Source organism: Podarcis melisellensis (assembly GCF_964234715.1).
Source record: "Podarcis melisellensis genome assembly, chromosome: 3".
Classification (NCBI taxonomy): domain Eukaryota; kingdom Metazoa; phylum Chordata; class Lepidosauria; order Squamata; family Lacertidae; genus Podarcis; species Podarcis melisellensis.
Window position 1 is genome coordinate 37,547,051 of NC_138530.1, and position 10,105 is coordinate 37,557,155.

Sequence of the window (10,105 nt, forward strand, 5' to 3'; positions counted from 1 at the left end):
ACTAACAGCACAGCTTCTATTTCTGCATCAGAGTCCCACTGAGGCCAAAGGAACACCATACAGGTGCTTCACCTTATCCAGCTACTATCCTGGCTCAGTGGCTCAGTCACAGAGGAATTTGCTCTGCATGTAGAAGGTCCCAGATTCCAACCCTCGCATCTCCATTAGGACTGCCTGGAACAGATTGAAATCCTGGCTGAAAAGCAGTGGCCAGTGGGACAATACTGATGAACTAATGGGCCACTTTCTCTGGTCCAAAGACATATCATGTGCATCTTTTCCTCAACATATTTTTAAACCAATAAATGACTTTCAGAGCAAAGGAGTAGTAGGGGAAGGGCTGAATGCCCCTTTTCCTCTTGGCCTGCTTTCCAGTCCCCTAGCTGTTTTCCCATCTGCGGTGGGAAACATACAGGTACCTGAATCTCCTATGAGAAATTCCAGAAGAGGAGTGGTCGTGTTAGTACATTGCAGCAATGAACAGGCTTGTGGCATTGTCAAGACTTAACTGTGGCACAAACGTTTATCCACCCAAGTTCACTCCATCAGATACCTATGAGAATGGCTGTGAAATAGTTTGTCTTGAAGCTCTTTTGCATTTCAAGGTTATGTAGGGATTTCTTCCCATTGTCAAAAAATGGGAAATTCATACACATTTAAAGCACTTTTATGTCACTGTTAACAACCATGACTTCCCCCAAAGAGTCCTTGGAACTGTAGTTAGTTCAGGATGCTGAGGAGGAGAAGGGACAGCTCCTACCAGAGAAGAATGGCAGATTAAACTGATGGACTATGCGCAGAAATGGCAAAACTGACCGGAAGAATTAGGAATGAGGAAGACCAAAATTTCAATAAGGAATGGGGGAAATATATAATTTATTTTTAAAAATCATCATAAACAATTAAAATTATTAGTAGGATTGGAATGACCTTGTAGTTAGTTAAAAGTTGAACTATGGTTTTATTGGAGATTTAATAGAATTGGATTAACAGAGAAGATGCAGGAGAAAAAGTTAACATAAGGACCCACAAAAGGGGAGGAGGGAAGTCCAAAGGAATTTATGGAAATTGTTTTATTTGTTTGTAAATCTGAAAATCTAATTTTTTTTAAAAAGGATGCTGAGGACACCCCCATATAGAACTACAATTCCCAGCACCTTCAACAAACTACAGTTTGTGGGCTTGTATTCAAGTAAGATTTACTCAGAGCTGACCCACTGAAATTAAGGCCCATTAATTTCTGAGTAAAATTTATTCCACTTCAGGCTTCTTTGGGGGAAGCCATGCCTGTTGAAGTGGTATGAGAGTGTTTTAAATTATACTGTGGATGTAGCCTAGAGTGGGATGCTTGGCATAGATAGCTCTGCGTGCTCCTCTCCCTGCCCTCAGCATCTTCTTCCTGAGGTAGCAGGCTCCCTCCACTTAATGGTAGGGCCGGCCCCAGTTGCTGTTGACAGCTGGTGTCCTTGCACAAGGCCTGGCTAAAAGTGCACATCTTCATTATACTTCATTGCATATTAAACCACAGCATAACCATCTAAACTCTGACCTCCCCCTCCCCCCCAAAAAATGAATAACATTCTTATAGAGTGGAGGACGGTGAGTTGTTGTGATGAAATATACATTACTTTATTAAACTTGCTGGGGATAATTGGGATGGTATGTAGGGAGTGTGAAATCCGTCACATCCTTGACTATTAATATCTGTGCATTATAGAACTTGAATTTTATGTGTGGTCTGACAGATTACTAATGTTCGTTGTCAATCAGAAATTGGAAATCATTTTGAAAATGAATGCATGGTGGAGGTAGGTTTTCCTTCTCTCTCTCTCTCTCTTAGCGTATTGTAATAAGAACTGTATCCGTCTTCAAAGGTTTTGGTTCCCCTTAGGGCATAATAGGGCAATAGCATAAAAATGTGCAGGAATAAAGCTTAGTGATTTAATGTGGGATCGTATGTGAATTAAAAAAGACCTTAGCCACTACAGACTTGTAGGGCTTGAGCAATGTGATTTCCCACATGGAAAACTATGTAGGATACCCTCATTGCCCCCACTGGGAGACTGTGTTCTGAAACAATCTACACCACTATTATGAGTGCATTATAAATATTGTTAAATAGCTTGTAACCGTGTCTCACAGGACTACCACCCAAGGAGACAGCTCCATTGTGTATAGACGGAAAGTAATTGCCTACCAGGGAAAACAAGCCTCTGCTATGTGAACAATAGGATGTCAAGAACAACTGAAACAGAGGAGAAAATGCACATTCTTGCTGGGGAGAGCCACTGATGCTACAACTACAAGGAATTAAAAGCAGGTCCTTGCTGTGGATAAGGTCACACCCCACACATGGGGCAGTTGCAGAGTTTTGTACCCTTGGATCCAGCACTGTTGTGGGAGGTGCAAGTGTCCTTAGCGGCTAGGACTACCTTTTACCAAATTTGGTTGGTTACAGCTCAGGACCGCAATGCCTCAAGAACCACCTCTCTCCATATGAACCGCCCCAGAACATGCAACTATCATCTGAGGCCCTTCTTTGTGTGCCTCCTTCATGAGAGTCTGGAGGGTGGCAACATGAGAATGGGCCTTTTCTGAGGTGGCTACCCATTTGTGAGATGCTCTCCTCAGAGAGCTTTGGCTGCCCCTTTCATTATATACCTTTAGGCGCCAGGCAAAAACATTCCTCTTCAACCAGGCTGATTAACATCCGATGCCCTTTTAAATATGTTGTGGGAGCAGGGCTCATTGGTTAGTTGTTCTTATTTTTGCTATGCATTTTGTGGTTTTTATATTGTAAGTTTATGTTGTGAACTGCTCTGAGATGAAGGACGGTATAATACTAATACTAATACTAATACTAATACTAATACTATGCCTATTCCCAGATCAGGAAAACTTGGTCATCATTGTCCATGCTTTAGTGACCTCAAGGCTTGACTACTGCAGTGTGTTGTACGTGGGGACACCCTTGAGGTTGGCCTAGAGACTACAACTGGTTCAGAATGTGGTGGCTAAGTTGCTTGTGGGAGCAAACTACCAAGAGCAGATAACACCTTGCTTGCAGAATGTGCATTGGCTGCCAATCTGCTACCAGGCCGAGTTCAAGGTGTTGAGGCTAAAATATATGGCCCTATGCATCTCAGGACCAGGGGGCTTGAGAAGCTGCCTTACTGCTTACATGCCCAGAAGGCCACTGGGGTCTGTAGAGGAGCTTCTCCTGCAAGTTCTTGCATGAAATCAAGAAGATCTCAGGAGTCAGTATGAGACTTGGGTGGTGGACAACTAGATGTCTCTGCTTGCATAGCAAACAAATATACACCTTAGCTGCTAACCCGCTAATCATTACCATGCTAATTTTGCACTTAAGAAATTAACCCTGGGAGCGCCCACACAAAGCAGATATGTAAAAGGACTTAAAGACAGCAACCTTCTTCAAAGGTCCCACCCTGCACTACAACCTGCATTTCTTTCCTTCTGCCCAACACCCTTTTTTTCTTGGCTCTTTATTTTCTCTCATCAAGATAGCTGCTCAGCCAACCAATTTGTATTCCAGTTACACAGGTGTGCTTCTGTGCACTAGCTGCACTGAGTGTTTCTTATAAGAACATGAGAATCAGACTATGTACTTATAAGAACATGAGAATCAGCTCTATCTGGTCCAGCACTTTTATTCTAGTCGCCTTTCCCCCCAAGGCACAGCAGGGCCTCTGAGCACAGCTGCCCATCTTTAGCATGCAGCTTCCACAAGCCTTTGGAATGCATTACCACCCGAGTCTGTTGGGCTTGCAGGCTTGCAGACAAGGTGGGTTGAGGTGGAAAGACCTGTCGATTTTAGTTCTTTCCACTTCTCATTTTTCCAATCTTAAATTCAGCTCTCAACGTTGTGCAGCAAAATCCTCATGGAAATTCATCAGCATTTTAGTGCGGATTTCTCTTAATAAACAAATTTTTGTATCCAAGTTTGCCTCATGCACACATTTTTTGCAAAGTAATTTTCCCTAATCTACTGCATTTTTGTATATTGTTTTCAATAATATCTTCATTTTTAATGCACACTTTCCCCTAGTCAAGCATTTCTGTACGCATCGGTTGGTTGGAGAACTTCACTATGCAGTTCAGGTAAGTGTGAACTTTGAAGGATAGCTGTGTTTCAGTTTACGCTTTTTTTGAATGTATCAGTTTGATAAGATTCTGCTTTAAATGTGTACTGAATTGGATTTTTCCTCCATCTGCATGGGGGAAAACTCCATTTGATTTCTTTGGCTTTATCTTAGGGCTTAGGGCTTCTAGTTGCATTTATGTACAGTATTTGATTTTGGCATTTTTGAGCCAGGTGTTAAAAACAGAAGGCTTCTTACATCTTATATTTATTTACGGCTATTGAGCCAGGTGTTTTCTTTCATTGGGATTGCTGGCTTTCACTAATTGTAGGGGTGGTTCTACTTTATTTTTTTTCAGTAAGTTATCTTGAGAGGGTTTGTACCCTTAAAATGGATTAAAAAAAAAAATAATATAAAATAAAGATCAGTGGAGGCTGACCCATTATGCTGAATGAGGCACTGCCCCACCAAGCTCAGTTTGCCTTCAGCCAGCCCGCCTTCTTACTTGCAACCTGGCCAGGGGGTGGCATTGACTGACAGCTTCCTCTTCCCCAACATTAATGTTGCCACGGCAGAACTCAGCAAGGAAGATGAGGGTCAAAATTAGAATCAGCTGGCTCCCCTTCCAGTTGGTCTGTTTTCTGCATTGCCAGCCCCAATGGGCATCAGCCTTCACTGCAAAAGATGCCCTTCCCTTCCCAGGAACAATATACATTCAGAATGCACAGGTGGTGGCACTACCAGTCTCCCTTGAAAATATCCATTGTGCACCTGTTGATCCTACTGATTCTTATACTCACTTTAACTCTAGTATTAGAGCTTTAACTCTAGACTCCCCCTCCACTTAGAAGCAGCTTTATAATGTGAGTCTCAAGGATCTCCTTTATCGGGCCAGACTTGAACAGTCGGCACTGCACTGTTCTCCACCGGTGGTCTTTGCACTAGTCTGTGCCACCTGTTTCCTGTTGTGAGGTGGATTCTGGATGCCTTACCAGACGCAGATCAAACTGTGCAGACTTCTTACAGTGATGCCGGTATCAGAGCTTGTAGCTCGGGCTGAAGCCATCTGCTTCAGGAGGCAGCTCTGCGCTGCGCTCCCCAACAAGGCAGCACGCTGGGGGCTCTGATCATTCAGCACACACTGAACAGCATTGCAACTGACGTGCCATCTGCTGACTGTGGCAGGGCTGGGAAAGGAGCAAAGAATCAAGGTCTGTATAGATCAGGAGCACCACCAATCTATAAGGCTCACTTTCCAGTGTCACAACAAAAATATCCCTGTTGGTGAAAAATTACTATTATTATCTTCTCTCAGTCCTCGAGACAATGTAGGCCACACATCTAAAACAGACAAAAAGAGGAAGGAGGGATTTGAATTAGTGGTGCGCCAAATATTCATAAGGTTTGCTTTTGAGTGTAAAAGCTGCTGTTGGGAATAACTGAAAGGGTCCAGACAGACACCCCCATGCCTCACATTCCCTCTTTCTCGCCTACATTTTTTTAAGGGTATCTTTCTCTCCTCCCTCTGCATCTCTGTCCCCCCCCCCCCCATTTGCACAGGGACGTGGGTGGCACTGTGGTCTAAACAACTGAGCCTCTTGGACTTACTGATCAGAAGGTTGGCAGTTCAAATCCGTGCGATGGGGTGAGTTTCCATTACTCTGTCCCAGCTCCTGCCAACCTAGCAGTTAGAAAGCATACCAGTGCAAGTAAATAGGTGGGAAGGTAAACTGGGTTTCCGTGAGCTCTGGCTTCCATAATGGTGTTCCGTTGTGCCAGAAGCAATTTAGTCATGCTGGCCACATGACCCGGAAAGCTGTCTGTGGACAAACGCTGGCTCCCTTGGCCTGAAGTGAGATGAGTGCTGCAACCCCCCAGTTGTCTTTGACTAGAATTGACCATCATGGGGTCATTCACTTTTATCTTTTACACTGGATCAGATTTTGGGGTTGTGAAGGAGCAAGGAGATACAAGGGTGAGGGAAAACATATCCAGCCAACAGTGTCTAGTCTGCTGACAGGTGGATATTGTTGGATTTCATCCCAATTAATTTTGCAGCAGTTCAACTGTCAAGCCTTAAAAAGGTAAAGGTAAAGGTACCCCTGCCCGTACGGGCCAGTCTTGACAGACTCTGGGGTTGTGCGCCCATCTCACTTAAGAGGCCAGGGGCCAGCGCTGTCCGGAGACACTTCCGGGTCACATGGCCAGTGTGACATCGCTGCTCTGGCGAGCCAGAGCTGCACACGGAAACGCCGTTTACCTTCCCGCTGGTAAGCGGTCCCTATTTATCTACTTGCACCCGGAGGTGCTTTCGAACTGCTAGGTTGGTAAGTCAAGCCTTACCCCCCCCCCCAAAGAATCCTGGAAACTAATGAGATCACTGGAAATCATGCTAGCAATTTGATTCCAGCTCAGCAACATCCAAGGTACAAGAAAAGGCAGTGAAATGTAGTTTCCAGGGTGCATGACATCTTTATTCAGGGTCCTGGAAAAGCTACATTTCCTAGGGTCTCTGGTATCACTGCAGTGTGCAAGGTGCCTGTCATAGACTGGCTGAATGCACAGGAGTGGTGGGAGACACCAGCTGGGGAACCCCCCAAGGGAACCCCCAGGGAAAGAAGGCTCAGAGCCAGGGAATTGGTGGTAGGATGACGATGAGTGGTCAGAGTCGAAGAGGGGGCAGACTGGGAGGAGGTGGTGTTGGAAGCTGAAGACACAACAGGGTTTAGTGAGCAAGAAGAGGATGTGGCAGAGAGCAGTCCAAACTCAGTGACAGGAGAGGAGGGAGGGTGACAGTGATGAGACAGGCTGCTAAAAAATCCAGAGTCTCTTCCTGCTGCTTTGACCAGCTCCCCTCTCTCCTTGAACATGCAGAGAAATAATGAGGGCAGAGCAAAGAGAGACAAGATGACTGAGCCTTAGTCTGTTGGGGAAGGAACCAGGGTGGAGCTTTAGAGATTGGTGGGAAGGTGGGGACTTTCAGCAACTGCTTCATCAGAGCAAGACTGACTGGGAAGTGTTGCTGTGACCACCATAAATGAGCAGTTTTATTTCTTTGAATAAAGAATTAACTTCACTAGAATTGAGCACTTTATTGTTTTATTGCTAACATAGGCCTGACTCCAGTTCCTGACAGTGCCAAAGGTGAAAGCACAGCTTAGATTGCAATCCAATCCAGAGAAGAACTTTTACAGACAATGGTAGCCATATTGGAATGTCACCAAGTATTATGTGCAGGACAGGTTTGCATTACAAAGCAATTATGTATTTCAGAACCACTGTTCTTGCAAGAAGTCAAGGCAAAAAGTGGCTTCTTCAACCACATTCTACACTTCATATTTGGAATAGCCATTTTTTAGTATCACTGTTAATATTGATATTGGTACAGTGTTCTATAAAAACTAAACAGCTTTTAACTGGAAATAATTAAAAACAATCTTTATTTTGAGCTGCCTGCCTTCCATGATGCAACGTAAACAGCACCGCAGCATTAAGCTAGTTACTAAGAACTGAAAAGCAAAAATGGCTCTCTCCTTTTCAGCATGGCTACATCCCTGCGCCACACACTTCAGGTTCTGATCTCGCTAGTTAATTGTGACTAAAACCCATTCAAACTGTCAGAACAAGTTAGTCATGACTAACTCCCACTGCTTTCTGTGGAACCGAACTTAGTCACAACTCACTTTAACTGGGTCAGGACTCTATGACATGCAGATGGGATACGGCACTATAGATGGTGGACTGGTTTTTGCATGTATGTAGTGTTAAAAACAAAAATCCAGGGTTTTTTTGGGGGGGTTCAGCTGGAAAGCTCCCCCTCTCACTGAGAGGTAATAAGCAATGAGAATATGAGGAGCGAACAATGTAGGGTAGGGTAATGAAGCAGGCCCATTCTTCTTAGGCTATTTCCAAAGCAAAGACTCTGTGTACTGAAGAAGCATTAACCAGAGGCAGAAAAATACAAAAAAGTTACAGAAACAGATGCACAGCATTCTCCCAAGACAGCAAGGTGAGAACCTGTGAGACAAATCTAGCTCTTCTCCGTCTTAATATTCCACTGCTGCCCTTCGCTGGGAAAAACATGGGGAGAGTGTCCCATTAAACTTTAATTAGTTTAATGTAAATGCCCAGTGCACTTCCTTCTTTAAAAGTCTCACCACGGCAGAGGATTTCGCGCAGCAGCTAAGAAGGGCAGGAGAGGCAGCATCTTCCCAAAAAGGAGTCCTGGAGCATGCGGTTTGTAAATCAAAAATAAGGTTTATTTACAAAACACCCAAAAACAATCCTGGCGACGAACCACACATCTCAGCAAAAACACACACCCAAAAGGGAGAAGGGGGAGAACAAACAAGCAGGGGGACTATTTATACAGACTCATGTTCCTGGAAGCCTAATGACCTCCAGCTGCTCAGTGATTAGAGCGTTTCTGCTACTCTTTTAACCCTTTGATAGCAACACCCCCTCTCGCTCGTAACACTGAGCTGTACCAACCTTAATACAAATTTAAACCTGAACAGAAACATTTATGAGATTGCGGACTCAAAGCTTTTGTAAAACCGTCTGCGAGATTTTCTTGGCTTGGACAATACTTTAGTTCAATTAAACCTTGTTTTACACTTTGGCATACATTTTGATAGCGGATATCCAAGTGTTTTGTGTGCGCCTTGAATTGACCTGATTTAGCTAGTTTAATACAAGGTTGATTGTCTTCCCACACTCTGATAGGTAGGGAACATTCTCCAAACAATTCTTGTACCAGTTGCTTATAAAATTCCAGTTCTCTACATATATCTGATAACGCATTGAACTCAGATTCAGTTGAACTTAAAGCTATAAGTGATTGCTTTCTTGATCTCCAACCAATTAGTGCATTTCCAAATTTTATCGCCATTCCTGACACTGATTTTCTATCTGGTCCAGCATCTGCCCAACTGCTGTCGGCCCAACATTCAAGTTGTGTGCTGCCCTCTGCTGATAGTTTTAAGCGAAAACTTTTGGTAGTTTGGAGATACCTTAGAACTCTTTTTACTCCTTGCCAAGCATGCATTGATGGTTTTTCAGCTTGTCTACACAGCATGTTGACAGCATATGTTATATCGGGCCGAGTCCACTGTGCAATGTGGAGTAGACTGCCTATCGCTGACTGGTAAACCCCGGGATTACAGAACTCTGCCTTTTGCTCAGTTTGAGCATCCTTTGTGTAACTTAACTCCATTGGGGTTTTAACACCAGCACAGTTGTTCATTTTAAACCTTTCCAGCAACTGCTGGATTTTAGCTTCTTGGCTAAGCCAATAGTTACCATTTTCATCTTGCTGAATTTTAACTCCTAGATAAACAGATACATTGCCTAGTGATTTTATCTGAAACCTTTCTCCAAGCTTTGTGGCAAATTGTTGTGCAAGTTTATCATCCTTTCCACTGTATAATAAATCGTCAACAAATATCAAAACTGCTTCTTGTTCACATCCCGAGCCTTTTAGATAAAGACACGCATCTGCTGCGCTCTTTCTGAACCCCATGCTCTCTAGAGCATCGTTTAAGCAGGAATTCCAATTACGGGCGGACTGTTTCAACCCATAAATGGATTTGTGTAGGCGCCAGACCTGGTTTGGCTTGTCTCCTTCAAAACCTGGTGGTGGTGTCATATAGACTTCCTCCTGTAAGTCTGCATTTAAATAAGCCACATTGACATCAAAATGAAACAGCTTATTTCCCTTCTTAGCTGAAGAGGCTAGAAGCATTCTTAATGACTCCGATCTTGAAGTAGGGGCATAGATTTGAGAATAGTGAACACCTTTGCGCTGCGAAAACCCTTTTGCAACTAGCCGGGCTTTATATTGCAACTCTTCAGTAGTTGTGGGCTTTAAACGATATACCCATCGACAACCTACAGCTTGTTGCCCTTTCGGAAGCTCTGTACTTGTAAACACACCGAGAGACTTCATTGAAGCCATCTCTTTTTCCATTGCTTCCTGCCACTTTACGGCTTCTGAGCTTGGA